Source organism: Ambystoma mexicanum, chromosome 5q (genome assembly GCF_040938575.1).
Source record: "Ambystoma mexicanum isolate Mex_15411 chromosome 5q, UKY_AmexF1_1, whole genome shotgun sequence".
Taxonomy (NCBI): domain Eukaryota; kingdom Metazoa; phylum Chordata; class Amphibia; order Caudata; family Ambystomatidae; genus Ambystoma; species Ambystoma mexicanum.
The window spans coordinates 682,882,442-682,897,925 of record NC_090933.1 but is presented as its reverse complement, the minus strand read 5'-3'; the positions used below and the strand labels follow the sequence as shown (position 1 = coordinate 682,897,925).

Genomic DNA, 15,484 nt, shown 5'->3' with positions numbered 1-15,484 from the left:
ACTTTGTGGCTCCTTTAAACTATTTACTTTTTTCACTGGCCTTTTAGAGTCCCCTGCCACTGCACCCCTTTTTCCTGATGTGCTTTCCTAGTAGCACATGCCTTTCTTGCCCAATTTGGTCCCAGGGTAGGCTTCAGCTTTTCTGTATAGGAACACGTGCACTATTGGAATCCTTCAGATGATAGATTACCAACAGTAAAGTAAGCTGGTGAGTTTCACTGCTGCACATCATGAACGTGCCTGTCAGAAATTTGTGCTACCATAAAATCAATAGATGCACTGTAGACATTTTTGCCCTCTCACAGTTAGGGCCTGATAATGTTGCTGCTGCACTGAAATTAGTTGAAATGACACCTCACAATATTGAGGTTAGAGGAGCTTTAAGTTTATAATTTGAGTTTTTCTCAAGTTAGCCTTTCCAAATAATTTGTTTGAAGTATTGGTGTAAATAGGCCAGTTAAAACCAAGGAATAGTCTGTAGGGCTGGGCTCTGTCATCTCAAGTAGGCACATCTGAGGTTTTGGGCCTGTCTCACGGTCCACAAATGGTGTGCCGTAAACAAACGGTCCGGGAGTGTGGTTACCCCGCCTTCTTGTGACAGATCCGCCTGGGGACAAATTCCATTGGTGACGCTGCGCTGTTTAAATACCTTTTAACATAACCCCAATGGCTTTGAACTGGCAATGTGGTAAAAATGACTTCACTACCCTGTGAAGCAAAATTTTTAAAAAAACGAAAAGCACCCCTACCCACGTAACCTGTGAGCAACTAGGACATCGAAGGGTTGGAGCGACAAGACTACTTCAGTAGAAGTCCCTCTGCACAAAAAGGAAGCCAAGAAATTGGAAAGCCAGCAGCAAAATGTTTAGAGGCCCCTGACATCACTGCATGCCTTTTCTATATGGCCCTTAATCGAGGCCTCTGGTTTGCTGTAGCCACTGGTTTCAAACAGGTGCCTAGAGTAATTCCTCTTCCTCTGGTCTGTTGGATGCTCCATTACCACATCTTGGGCAGCCAATTCAATTGGAAGGGACATAACAATTTGATTACGGTTAACTCAAGTTGCAGGTCTTGAAAATGAGGGTATTGAGTATCTTCTGTTTTGGTGAGGTTGTAGATTCTCTGTACAGATGCTGATTGCTTGCTCCTGGAAATGAGATGCATTAACAATATAAATATTTTTTTGGATTAACTATATTGCAGCCAAAAGAGAATAAAAGAGAAATGGGTGATTGCTGGGCTCAATTGTACATGTCTTTAATGCTAAAAGCCGGCTTCTCCTGCCTTTTCAACCAGTTTGGATTGCATTGCATGCACAGCCAGAAAAGGCATTCAAGAAATGCTGTTGTATTTGTTAGGACAGTTTTTCTGAAGTCCACTAAGGGTTTAGTAAAACCATACAACTCCACTCTTGGTATAAGGGTGCACCACCTGAGTATTTGGTAGTGTAGACTGAGCAGCCAGGCCTATTTTAGGAGGGAAGAGGGCTGCAGGAAGTTACAAAGAACTTGTAGTATACCATGGGTTCAACACACTGCAACCAGAATTATTATAAAAACAATTAAGGTTTATTATAAATACAATTAGGGCAAGTTAAGTCTTGTGGTAAGTACTTTTTCATAGTTATAAACACATTATAACACTTGAAGGTACACAGACAAAGCATCTTTAGAATATCCAAGTAATTCTAGAAAAGTCGGACCTTATCAAACGCTATAGACCACACCTATTCATGGGAAGTAAAACCATAAGTTACTTTCTGATTACTTTCAGTAATACAAGGGTAGCAGACCCTGTCAGTTATGCAGCGACACACCGCTAAGAAATTGCTTAGTAAACCAACCTGCAAGTGTAGAAATCTAGAACTACCTTCAGGATAACGCACAGTTCTACCAGGGGAGTAAGACCTTTTGGTGTAATATATCAGTTGCTTTTCAGCTCAGTGGAACAGACAAAGCTAAGCAAGTACTCTACACTACTTAAGGATTGCTCCCGGCAGAACACGGTCAGCTAGACCTACAGAACACTAATGGCACACAGCTATAACCTGTTACAGTTGCTTTTCAGGTCAGTGCTACACGGAGTAAGGTAAGCAATAACTTTCCAATGTATTTTAGGATGGCACACCGCTAACTCAAGGCAAGTAAAACCTATATACTTTTTAAGGAAGCTACCAGCAACTTGAAGGTATGTATTAATGAGGCAGATTTATTCTAGACAGTAACGGCTAGTCCAGGAAAGCAAGACCCAGTTGGGGCACTCATACATTTATATCCCAAGAGTAGTAGTAAAGGGAATCCAACAGCATTACTTTTGGGCAAGTGGCACAACCAATTCACAGGTGGGTAAAACAACTTTATTGAATGGCAAAACACAATCCTGGTTAGTAAGAACATTTGTAACTGCTCACTCTGACAGTTACTAACCAACTCTTTCACACTTAAGTACTTGTTATACTTTTCATGCCCAAATCCTTTACTTATCCAGTACTTCCCTAGTCTAAGGCATGAGTTCGCTCAGGCGGAAGAGAGAACCTAGTGGCCAGCTGTTGGCAGGGTGAGATAGGGTTCTGTTGTAGCAAAAGTCTGAGTTTCTGTGCGAGACTTTTCAGACATGTAGTTCACTTAAGAGTTAGTCCAGGGACTTCTGAGAAGACGCTCTAGCAGGATTCCAGCAGTGGGCATGGGTGAACTGGACGAGAGGCCTCCCAATCACACACACCACAAAGATGCACAGGAACCACAAAGGCTTAAGGGAGGTAAATACCACAGCATGGAAGAAGAATTGCAGCAGGTGAGACTTCAGGTTTTTGGTTGCAGATCCTGGTCAGTGGATTCCTTTGTCATGAAGACGGAAGTTAGGACTTTGGAAGGGATTTGGCAGCAGAGATCAACTGAGAAGGCTCCAGACAAGAGTTTATTGACGGCCGGATGCGGGTCTGTAGTTCTGGTGCCCTTTTCAGGAGCCAGGAGAAGACTGAATATTGCCTGTCGGAATCTCGTCACTTGCAAGGTCCAGCACTCTGCTGAGGGGACTGTTCAGACTTGATTCAGGTCTCTGGAGGTCTGCGGGATGCTACAAGGTTTCAGCTCGATTTGGAATTCCGAAGACCGTGCACCGCACACTGGCTTGAGGTCCCAGGTTATTTTGTGTATTGCAGCACAGCAAGGTCGCAACATGTTGTGGGATGGCTCAAAATGCAGGTCTTCAGTCTAGTGGCTTCAGGCTCTGGGTCGTCGAGTCCCCAAGTCGCTTGGCAGGAAGGGCTACTGCAGACTCTGGTTACACAGCAGGCTCTCCGGTCGCTGGAAATCATCTCAGCCGTGGTTTCTTCGGCTTGCTCGTCGAATTTGGGTCCAGTGGTTGACTACCTCTTTAGCTTCCAGGATCACTTTATGCTTCCAGCATCACTTTTTATAAAGAAACCAACATTCAAACATGGGAGGGTTGGCAGTCCTTTCCGGACAGCCAGCCTCCCAGTTTGAACTGGACTCTCGCAGGTAGGCTGGAAGACAGAGGGCTGCTGAGCTTTGGACGCCTCCCTCGCTGCCTGCCTTCTCAAGACACTGGAGCCAGGGCAGGCTTAACAGGTCTCCCGCCGAAGTCCTTGTGGTCAGAGGAAGGAACAAGGGACCAGGAACGCTAAAATGTAAAGACTCGGGTAATTTTAGTCAAATGAGCCCCCATGGATGCCTTCACCAGGCTGTGGAAACAACCCACTGATAGGTACACCGAATTAGGAAAGTTTCACCACCACCAGCCATTAGATGAGCGTGTCCCAGTAACACATGTTAGTTAGAATGAGAAAGGGGATACATTGTATCTCCCCAACACTCCACTTATTGTGCGGGGTACTGGTATCACCTAAATAAAGTTTTAGAGAGGCTAAAAGTTCCTTTATATCCTTGGGAACCAGTTCTCACAAGGTTAGCCAGAGAAAGTAAAAGGGGTGCCCAAAGGGCAACCCTATAAAATTAAAAGGACACTAATGGAGTCTTAAAAATGACACCCGTAAAAGATTCTGTGTGGTATAGGGGAAAAATAATCCACCAGTAAAGCAAAAAGCTCTGGGGTTCTCACGTAAGGTAGATTTGGTATGAAGGATTTAGTACAAAGGTTAAAATCTTACCTAATGCATACCATGACCAGGTATGGATAATTTGTAGAGATTACCCTGTCGTTGGACTAAAATGCTACCCGTTTGCTGGGACCTTATGGTCCAGCCGCTGTCGGGAATGCAAGTCACCTTTGAACCTGCCCTTCCCCTTTGAAGAGTAGGAGCTGCAGATGCCAGCAGATTGGTGCAGCACATGTCCATGAATTGCACTATGCTTTTGGAATGGAGCTTTAATGAAGTGGGGGCGAGCGGGTGAGTCTGTTTAGCTAGCTTCTCTTTCAGAAAGACTTACTCATAATCTCTCTCCATATAAAGCAAGAAATCTGTTTGTTCCTTATACAATTCCACCCTGCTCCACCAAATTACCAGTTATCTGTTCAGACTTTCCGGACACCACTGGCTACATGACATTTGGACACTCCACCCCAGATTTCAGCCCCTTCACACATTAGACTCCAGCCTGAAATCGGTGTGGTCGTAGAAGGACCGGACAAAGCTCTCGACGCAAGAATCGGAAACTCTCATGGGCCTCAAACACAGTTTCTGATATTTGCACCGGGGTGAAGCGACAGGTGGGGAGAGAGCACAGAAGTTCCTAGTTTTGGATTGTATTCATCATTTATATAGCATGGGTCCCATTTGTATGGGAGGGCTCAGGAATGCGAGACGGACTAGTAGTTTCTCACAAGTAGCCATTTTATTACACTATGGGTGAGATAAATTCCTCGCTTTCCCAGATGTAAAGAGGATTTCCTTAACTGTCAAACGAAGACTAAAGGAAAACTCGAATATCAAAAGGCATCTGTCCCTCACACTTGTACATATAACAATCATACAGGTATCGCATGGCCATTCAAACACAAACTTTGTGACCATGCATCCTTGTAACCAGGGTCGGATTCCCTTCCCCAGGATTAATTCAGGATATTCGAAATCAAAATTAAGAAAATTCTTTCAATTGCCAAGTTCTGCTCCAAATACAACAAAGTTCTTTTCACTCCAGAAGTCTTCCACTTGGTTTGTCAAGTTTCCACAAGCTCTTGCTTGAAACTAAAAAGCCTGTCTTCACACTGTCAGTAGTCGATATATCTTCTCTTTGGAGAACAATCACTTCCACAATACTTCATAAACAGTAGTTTAGCATGATGATTTTAGCACAGTTCAATGTGGACTTGCCACTTTCTTTTCACCACAACCTTCAACCGCACTGCAGTACTTTAATCTTCTTCTGGGTCCACTTATAGTCCCTTTCCTGGTGTAATCGCCTGCCAGAATAAAACTCCTGCCACTACTGCAAGTACTATGTGGAGGCTTGCTTCATACTTTCCACACTTAGATCTTTGGTGTGGAAAGTTAATCAAAGTGAACGTCTTAGAAAAGTCTTTGACTTTCAACAACATTGGAGTTCACAACTTCTTCCAGGGTACAATACACATTTACACTATTAGTTCCACAGATTTGTTTGCCACGTGCAAGGCAGGCACAGGTCGTATAGCTCAGTGGCAATGCACTAGTCTTGAAAGCAAGGTGACGCAGAGCAACACAGGTGCGAATCCCGCTCTTAGAAGCCTCTTGGTATTAAGCGCATTATTAAAAAACGTATTTTCTGATGTTTGTTAATCTGCTTAGAATCACATGCTGTGCATAGCTCCGACATCCAGTGGTCTCTGCGGAGTATTGCATTTTATTTTTCGTAGTCGAAGGGGACGTCGACAAGGCGTGTCTGTAACACTATCACTAGTGTGACGTGCGTTGTACCCACAATCCCTCACACGTCGAGGTCCCTCTGTTTGTATTTTTTCTGCCCAGCTACTGGTCGCCTTTATGCGGAGCTCCTCGAGAGACATTGCCAAATAGTTTCTTCGACCTTTGGTCGTTAGTTATTAATATCAATAACGTAGATCCCTCCCTCGCCGCAGAGCTGTTTCTCGTAATGCATTGTCATATTACTCTTCCCCCTTGATACTTTCTACAAGAAGGGCTTTTCTCTTGCCACCTTTGGGTTCCTTCTGCTGCACCAGCAAGTTTCCGTCTTTAGGAAAAATGTATCCCCCTTTATTTATAATTGCCTTTTGCTTGCGCAATGCTGGGCATCATCTTCCCTTTTAGTAATCATCCTCTGTGTAGATTATATTTGTTTTGTTCAAATATTAATTACATCAAGCTGTGGAACAAGATCAGAATGTAAACTGCAGGGTACGGGTAGGTCTGCGTCCGCCCCTAAGGACAAATCCATTGGAGCAAAGTTGCAGGTCTCGAGCTGCCAACATGCTCAATTTAGAATTGGGGTACTAGCACCCCCGGGACAATGGCTGTCCTATTTGAACTGCCAGGTGGCTGGAAAATACGTAAAACCATCAGAATTGGGCCGATTAATGTGGTCCTCGAGAGTAGGGAATTGTACCGCGGCTGGGCAACTGATCAAGGGGGGAGCGCGCAGCAGAGAATCCTGTGATTTGTGATACGAAGAGCAAGAGGTAATGCCAACAAATCTAGTCCATGACTGGGGCACTGCGGGTCTGGTATCAAGAGAAGCGCACTGTTAAGGGCCAAACTTGGAGTTGTCCACTGAGCTCATGCTAACGACCAGGTGCACACCATGTGACTAGGCCGATAGGGCGGGGTAACATTCCAGGTAATTAATCAGTTCAGTAGCTGTAAACCAAGGCGATGGAAAAGTGGAACCAGGAGAGGGTTGGGGTAGATTAGGATGTCGCAAATGGGTCAAGGGATTATAGGGGACTGGTAGAATATATATAGGTGGTAGCGAATGAGGGTGTGGGGAATAACTGTATATTTACATCATGAGTGATTTCCTTCCTTAAGTGCCAAGGATGAGTATGCTCATCCTTTTTGCATAGACTTGCATAATAGCCTAGCAGTTAAGGGGTTAAAAACCCTTGTACTTGCTTTGAAGTAACCAATCTCGATATCTGTTTGGTTCTGTGGTACTGATAAAGTGGTGCATCAACCCTTTTTCACTATACCAGTGTTTTGTCTGGAGGTCTTGCCTTACAGCCTGCATCGCCCTCGCCCTATCCCCACTCCCATAAAAAACACGCTGTGAGAAATGCTTTACAACTGCAGTTTCCCTAAATGTGGTGAAATTCTGCAACTAGATGGGGGCAGGAAGGTTGAATACCCACTAAAAATGCCTAGTCAACTCCTCAGTCACTGGAAGTTGCCCTTCTGGATACCTTAACCAGTGCACACAATCCAAATGCCTATAAACCGACTTGCACAGATGGCAGTTTCTCCTGATTCTAAAAGCACAACCTCTATCCTAATCCCTCTTCCCTCACTAACCTACCCATCCCACTTAAAGAACCACGTGAATGTCCGTAGACCATGTCAATGCAGTGCGTGATGCAAGTCAACTTAAAACAAAACATTTGTTTTGTGTTTTAGTGCACTCCATTTTCAGTGTGACTTCCTAAGTAGGATAATGAGCGAGTCTTGCTTGATGTTCTGACTGGTTTGTTCAATCGATTTGAATCTGGCGACAATGTGAGTGCTTTGTCAGTTACTTTTGTGAGGTTCATAAATACACCTTTAAATGTTTCACTTTTCTGTGATTTGACGGATGACGTTTTCTTGTGCATTAGGCAAGTAGCTCATGCGTGTCTAGGACCTTTCTAATCAAAACATGATTCCCCGGTCTACGCCACCCGCCCCCACCCCTCCTCAATCCCTGTCCTTGCATTGGTCTCTTTTCTGTTTACCCATCTGATGGGTTTATTATGATTTCCAAAACTGAGATGCCAGAAAGGTATTTTTAAACTGATCGATAGGATTGTTATCTCCAGACATGTGAACATTTTTATTATTACAGTGACAGGCTTCTGTTTGGTACTTCACTTCATCCAACCTTCGCTTCAGGGATGGACTGTTTCATGCTCTCGGCTGGAATCCAGCACTTCGACCCCATGAAGGTAAACTGGCGATGACCATAATGCTTTCTTTTGCAGTACATTTAGTATTGACAGTTAACTTGAAGTTTCTAAATTAAGTGCTCTTTGTAATGTGCACCACATGCATAAAGAAAAAAATATGAAGCTAGGACATGTGAAAAGGGACTGGGTCTGCTACACCTGAACAGGCATTTTGAATCGCTTGTTTTCTCCCTGTTTGTTAGTAACATGCCAATAGCTGCTTGTTAATTCATGCAATCGCTAGTTAAATTGCCCCCACCCTGAATGCAGTCATTTAAAAAGTATAGCACGACTGGCTCCCTGCTTCTGTTGATATTGAGTTATCACTGCCTGGCACTGCAGAAGCCATTTAGCATTACGTGTTTTTAAATGCTGATGTTAATAACATTTGGGGTTGGAATGGTGAAGAATCCGAAAACGATGGGTTTCCTTGCGGTTCCCTTTTGATAAGTCACTTTCTATGCGGCATTGCATGCTCACTGAAGCCACGGGTACACACTGCAGGTATTGCTTACTTTGTAGCCACGATCCAGAGCTAGATTTGTTTGTGTCCAATTGCTTGCTGGTTCAATGATGATTTTATCCTTTGCCGTTTACCCATCTGCATGTTATGCTGATGACCACTTGTTTCCCTGAGATCCAGCTAAATGTTCTTTGATTGAAAAGTAAATACAGCTGATTACAATTTTGTGATTTTTGGTGAGCGCTTGTTCTTGGATTTGTCCTACACATTTCATTTCTCTTGCAGATGTTCGTTCGGTTCCGCAGAATTTATTACCATTCATAGCAATCCAGTGAGACATGCTACATAGCTCCAGGTAAATTCGTTTTTATTTACTATGTTAATAACCCTCCATCTCTAAACCAATCGTTGTTTTTAATTGTTATTGGCTGTACATACTCAACCTTGCACATTAGAAAAAAGAGCAAATGCATACACATTAAAATATTCAATGTACTTAAAACAGAATAAATTCATAAAGCCAAACCAACTTATATAAACAATCCCCTAATAAGTTACAATAAAATCTTTGTTCCCTACTTATCGAAAAAGAGCACGATTGTACATTGTTAGCTGAGAGAAAATAAAAAATCTGATTTCCCCAGTACACAGTAACATTCCTAGGCTTCCAGGTGCCAAATTCAAAGGGTGAAGATAAGATCTAATATACAATCCAAATCAACACGAGACTGGCATGATGTAATACCGTTGCACCAATTGTAATAATAGGTTTCCTCCCCACTAGAAACCAGTGATATTGACTTCAGGATGGCAGCAATGTATTCATAATATGCCTACTATTGGAACCAGCATTATTCTACATAAGGACACAATTCTCCAGTCAGCTTACAACTTAATAGACGATTGTCCTAGTCCAAATCCTAAAGCTGAAATTGGTATGCAATCTGGCCGACCCAACGTATGCTTCCATACCTTGGACTCCACTTTATCATAAGCCTAGGGCTCTCAGGCCGGCCGCTGTCTCTGTACCATATAGTAATTGTAGCTACCACTTTCATGTTGTAGAAGGTTAGGAGTGGAGAAATCGAATCTACCAAAGCGAGCCTTGATTTTATTTTCATTTTTTCATTTGAGCGGCCGCCTGATTCGCCTTTAGCATTATTCGGGCCATGAGTAATTTGTTATACTTCTTATTCTGATATAGCATTTAATTTACGCTGCAATCTAGGAAAACAGGACGGCTACTGATGAAATTCTTGGTGGAACGAAATCCGTCCTTGACAGAAAGGCCCCCAAATCGGACAGTTAGATTCAACAGACAAGGGAGCCAAGACACAACCCTGACGGAGACCCCTCCGTCAGGGCTTCCTGCCCATTCAATCTCTCCTGCAAAAAAGTATGTTTGTGTAATTCTCCAGAATAGCCAGTAAATGCCCAGGGATGTGCCTGTCCCTTAACCTTACGCCACAGTAAATGTCTATTGATGCAGCCACAGGCCTGTGTATAATCTATTGCTGCCATGAGCACATGAGCAATGGGGAGGGCCTCCAGATTCCTCTCAACCAGCCAACAATTTTAGTTCTGTGCCCAGACCTTTGTGAAAACCTGACTGGTATTTCTGGAGTCAACCACTTTCAGTGGCCCAGTTAAGCAATTCTCCCAGAACTAGTCCTGCAAAGATCTTGCTATCGAGGAGAGGATAGGTCGATGGTTGTCTGGTTTGGCCCTATTACCCCCTCTTGGAAGTGGGCACTACAATAGCTTTAGACCAGGAACCTGGAATTTCATGGTTCAATGCTGCATCAAACAAAATGAACAGAATTAGCAACCACAACTCGATCTGATTTTAATACTGTGTTGGATACATCATTCGGACCAGCTGTCCTCGTGTTGGATGAGGCCCTATATAGATCAAATATCCAGTTGCAGGTGCCATGAGGTATCTGCCAGTTCGATTTTTACGCCTGGACCTTCTGTAAACGCATTGGAGCCTTCAGGTATAGGATTGCTTTGAAGATGTCCTTGCGAAGAGTTCAGACATTTATGGGATCTGATAATTCACATGAAGTCATGCTGGAGTAAAATATCTAGCATGTTAGACCCCCTCCTTATGCTCTTAAATGAATTTGTACCCCCTCATCCAATTATGTAAATTTTAGTTTCACTTTGACCACATCTTACTGGGCTATAGCCACAATTAATCGAAGACCCTTTTGCGGGTCCCTATATTTTTCTTTTCTTTTTTGGAGGGTCAGACAAGTTTTTTTTCTTACCCTGCTGGTTACAGTTAAATCTTTCTAGAAATGCTTGAAATGAGGCTGGTTTGTCTCCCTTTTGTTCCAGTCTGAAACGGCCTTATATTTCGCCATTTACAATATGTCTAGCAATCCTATTCCCTCTCTGGTTCACAACTAGGTTCGCGAGCCAGGACAGACCGGTTTGATGGTCACTATCACATTTCCTCACAATGGAAGAACAAGGCCATTGAGATGGCGAAGTAGTCCAGGAATGAGGACTTCTGACCTGATCTCAACCTGTTCTTGGGCGAAGCGTCCCCAGATGCACATTAATCATTTTCAAACTCCCAAGTAACAAAATGTTCTGCCCATGGTCTACCATAGACTAGTGACCTGTGATTTTAAAGCCTGCTTCCGCAAGACTTCCCATTTTCCCTCAATTATTGATAGCAATCCGCATTTAGATCCCATGCCACCACAACATCAGTCTCATTACTGTCACAAAAGAGCTTCTCACAGAAGGCACCCAAATTCATTGAACTATTTTCAACTGCAGCACAACTTGGATTGCTATAAAAATTCACCAACAGGACAGAATTTAAGGATGGTAACATTCCAGCAGCATGGTATTTTTTACCACTGATATGCCCCTGAGGCTCCCCCGTTAACTCTTTACCCACACCTCTTGCAAATAAAGGCTTTTATATTTCTCAAAAGATTTTTTTGCCTCTCGTTAGTCGCCAAAAGTTCCAGCTCGAAAATTCTTTTGGCTAGAGGCAGGTTCCATGATCCCCCAGTTTCTTTTTGGAGTTGGCGAGTGAATGCGCTTTCTAGTGACAGCCCTGATGGTCTTTGTTGGACCTCTCAAAGGGTGGCACTGCAAATTCTACCCTACTACCGTCACCATTTGCTGAGCAAAACATTATTTACCGGCCAACAGGAATCCAATTGGAAAGGTCCAGATGCAGCTTTTCCCCTTCTGTTGTGGGCAAACTGCTCTCATTGGGGGACACTTTGCAGGTCATATCCCAATGATCTTAAGTAATTTATTTCAGAGAAGATCATGGCCACCACAATTCTTGATTTGAAATCCTGCTGCACATAGTGGGAAATGCACTGTCGATGTCTCTTGAGCATAGCAATCTCAACTGTTGCATCTCGTGGAAGAGGATAATCTCATTACGTCTATTGAGCAATATCCTGCATTTTCCACTGCTGTTCTCTCCCACTATCATGTTTTCTGGCCTCGTCGGAGGCACCTTGGCGGAGTGTCTTGTTTTTCCTCCTCTTGATGGCGAGTGCAGCAGCTCTGTGGTAGTCTTTTCTTATTCCTGCCATCCATTGCACGCCTCAGTTTTCATGCTGCACAAAGGGCCAGGCTCCTTTTAGATGCTAAGTGTTACACTTTTCCCAAATCCACCCTAGAGGTGAGACAGCACCTTGGCTCGCAATTTTTCTCATTAAAGATGGTACATTTGGGGCAGTGGTATTAGGTCACACCACCTTGATTGCATTTGCGTTCACTAATTTGTTCAAAATCACATTGGAGACCCATTTTCCTTTTTCCAGGAACATTATTATTCGTGGGGAAAAACAGTGGGTATGCTCCCCGAGTTTGCGTGGGGAAGGCCGCTCTGTATTGGTGATTAATTTCACTGCTAAGGCGAAACGAAGCCCTGCTATTCTTAACCGGGCTAGCCAGCCTCTCTTGTGGCTTTTGGTGTTGGTCTTCGGCTCTACCCCCATGACTGTTCATCAGTGGAGACACATTCCAAGTTGCTTCTCTAGGGCCTAAGCAATTCTCCAAAATCTTGTCTGAGCCCTGCCTGACTGTATGCCAAACTTTTCTTGCAGGGTGCAGGCTTGGAGCTCATCCCTTGAATATGGCCTTGGGGCCCCGGGTGCCCCTCCTGCAAGCTCCGACATTTATCTTCTCGATGGTCAGTCGTAGGTTTATGGCTAGACGAATTTTGAGGGCTCTTCTGAGTGACCACTGGGACTGTTCTGGGAATTTTCTGGCCGTATAGTGCCAAAATGTGCCCCGACCCAGATCCTTGTTTCTCTATCCTGGCCACTTGAAGGCAGTCTTTTTTTTTTGGGGGGCGGGGGGGGCGTTCTTTTGTTTCCCAAATATTGAGTAGGTCTTTAGAAGTTGGTAGAGCAGCTTCTTTTTCCCTTCTGAAGTCACTATGCGGCTCACCAGTGACCTTATTGTGATTAAGGGCATTTGATGAACATGTTCTTAATCTATTGTGGTGGTAATCAATACTGCAGGTGAGAGAATAATCTACTTGATTTTGAAATGTGGACTCCCGATCAGCACTTCTGCCTCCTCTGTGAGGTGGGTATTTCTCAAGAATGTTCTCAAGTTAGTTTTAATTTATTTCCTTTTTCCTCTCATGGAATGGTTATCTCCACAAGTTGCTGCAGTTGGTTCCACAGCTGCCCTGCTGATAATCCATTTCCAACAGTTAGTGGCGAGGGGTTAGTTGGAAGTACATTGCTGTTCTGACCAACTACCACCACCTTTAACTTTGATACAGAATTACAGATTGACTCGTGCGTTATTTTGATTTCACTAAGTTGTAGTTCTAATTGGATGTTGTTTTAAAGTGAAGAGCAAGAACTTGGATGCCAAATTTAGAGCTGAAATCTCTGTAATTGAGTCAAATCGGTTTATCGCAGTCATGAAGCGGGTGATGCAAAGTTTGCCATCAATCCAAGATTGACTCGGCTTGGATCTCGTTGTCGCCCTCAACTACTATTAAGAAGTTCTGTTAAAAAGGACAGATGGTTGTCATAGGTTTTTAGTTCAGAGGTATTCCCATCTATTCTAGTTACTGGGGACATCCTCTGGTCATGGTCTGTCTGGGAGCCCAACTCAAGCCGAGACTGATCACTAATGATACCTGAAAGCACTGTCATTTCATTACCTCCTATTCTTGTCATGGCCAGTAAAGTTAAATCTGTAGTTATGGGGCCCAACTTCTGGAGGTTTTCGCATCATGCTCAATCGTGGAGCCCTCGGTTTTTACCCTTTGGCCAGCCTTTTTTTAGGCATGCCCCTGAGCACCTTTAACAAAATGTCAAAGGTAGCCTTTCTTGCTGTGAGGTCGCCATCAAATCTAAAATTACAGCCTCAAAGACTATTTCCTAATTGGGGCGGGGCGGGGCGTGGGAGGTGGCACTTTCAGTCACATGAACAGGTCCCTCTGCTTCACAAAGCAGTGTTTCCGGTGAGATCTCGTTGTTAGCCACCTTCTCAAAATGTGCCTTCCACATTGCAGGCCAATGCATGCCCAACGGCTTCCTTTGGATTTGGTGAGATCCTGTTGGTTGCCTCTGGTCCTGTCGGGAATGGTAGGATCGGGCAAAGAATGTCAGATTACCTTAGATGATGATACTGTCTTTAAAATTCAACAGGTTCTGTGGACAACACTGGGCTTCTAGCAACCTCATCTGCACTAATAGGGGTGAAGTTGACCACCTTGCTTGATTTGCTATACTCGTTTTCAACTCTGTAACTTCGTACTTGGTGAAAGGTAAAGCGCCGTTATTGGAGAGCCCATTTATTGCATGCATTGAAATGGGCTCTTGTTCTTTTAATCCGAGAGGTCACTTGCCTATCAATGGTTTGAGGCAATAGTCTTGATTCACACACGTTGGCCATTTACAGATCATGCATAGGCTCAACTAGCTTTCTGTAAAAACATTGCTGTGTCCAGGTTTGTGAGCTGACTCTGAAGAGAACAAATGCTCCCTGTCATGCTGGGAGTTCTCAGGTACACTAGTGCTTAAACCGACTGGTTCCCAGTCGGCGTACTATTCTTTGGTAACAGCCTTGTTTTCTGTGAGCAAGTTAATGATGTATTTTTGCTCCCGTCGGCAGCGAGCTGTATGCAGTATCTGGGGGTGACCTGTGTGGAGTGTTGTAACAAAGAGTCTGCTGCAACCTGCCGCAAAGATTATTAATTTGACCAAGGGCCGCCTCAGCCCCCCGGGCCACCATCTTCTCCCATTGTGTTACTTTGTAGGCGCATCAGCAGTGGGCCCCCCCTCCGGTTGCTTTTACAGAAAAGTCAACAACACTAGGAATTTGAATATGTATAGCAGTGCACAGTTGACTAGGCAGAGAGACAGTACCTTTCTAAAGAGTTGTTCAGCGTCCCTCGAAGGCTGAGCTCCAACACCCACTTACCTCCACTTCGCGCCTAAGGAAGCTATTTGTTATGGTGGGTGTGCCAAATCAGGTCAGCTTAACTGGCTGCGCTTGCAGAAGGATTTTTAAAGCAGCAGGCGGTTTTTATCCTCTGCCTTTTTTTTAAAGCGTCACAAGACCATTAAAAACATGACCAAAGCTGAATAACTAGCATGTTTGGCCATGCCGGTCCGATAGCACAGGGAGTAGCGTGCTCGTTTTGACATTTGTGCAGAGCTTCAAATCCGGCAGGGCCAACTCAGCTTTTCATCCTTCCGAGGTCGATAAATGAGCACCACACACCGTGCGTAATAATAAGCAGCGCTCACATGCCTGTGGGTTTGTAGCGCTATATAAATGCTAAATTATTAGCAGAGCAACAGCAGCAATACTCCTTTGGCACTGACAGTGATTTAGCCATCACTGGCTGCCACTGCAGAAGCCATTTAACATTACCTGTGTCTTTAAATGCTGATCCAACATTTGTGGTTGGGATGGTGGAGAATCTGAGAACGGTGTTTCCTAGCTTGTCCTTGT

The 15,484-nt window shown here is 44.1% G+C and overlaps 1 non-coding gene across 1 annotated transcript; it reads left to right on the top strand.

The window, feature by feature from the left end:
• Window positions 1-901: 901 nt before the first annotated feature.
• On the top strand, window positions 902-1,038 carry LOC138499035 (small nucleolar RNA SNORA2/SNORA34 family). The gene has a single exon (XR_011279087.1). It is a non-coding gene; the product is annotated as a small nucleolar RNA SNORA2/SNORA34 family (small nucleolar RNA).
• Window positions 1,039-15,484: the final 14,446 nt, after the last annotated feature.